The following is a 241-nucleotide window of genomic DNA, read 5'->3' on the forward strand; positions in this document are numbered from 1 at the left end:
AGAAAGCGAGCGGCAGGTGGGGTGTGTAGTGTGAACACTGTGTTTAAAGATCTACTGAACTGCCTACCTAGACAGCATTGTAGGCATCATATTCCCAGTCGCCTACTGAAATTCGAATCGAACGTTTATCAAAACCTTACTAGATTACATTTATGAGTTATTCAAAACGCTTACGATGCACAAACTTGATGTTTAGGTAGGCAGCTCACTTGGTTTTGAGACACATCCTGTGTATGGGGGA

This window comes from Xyrauchen texanus, chromosome 12, assembly GCF_025860055.1.
Source record: "Xyrauchen texanus isolate HMW12.3.18 chromosome 12, RBS_HiC_50CHRs, whole genome shotgun sequence".
Taxonomy (NCBI): Eukaryota; Metazoa; Chordata; class Actinopteri; order Cypriniformes; family Catostomidae; genus Xyrauchen; species Xyrauchen texanus.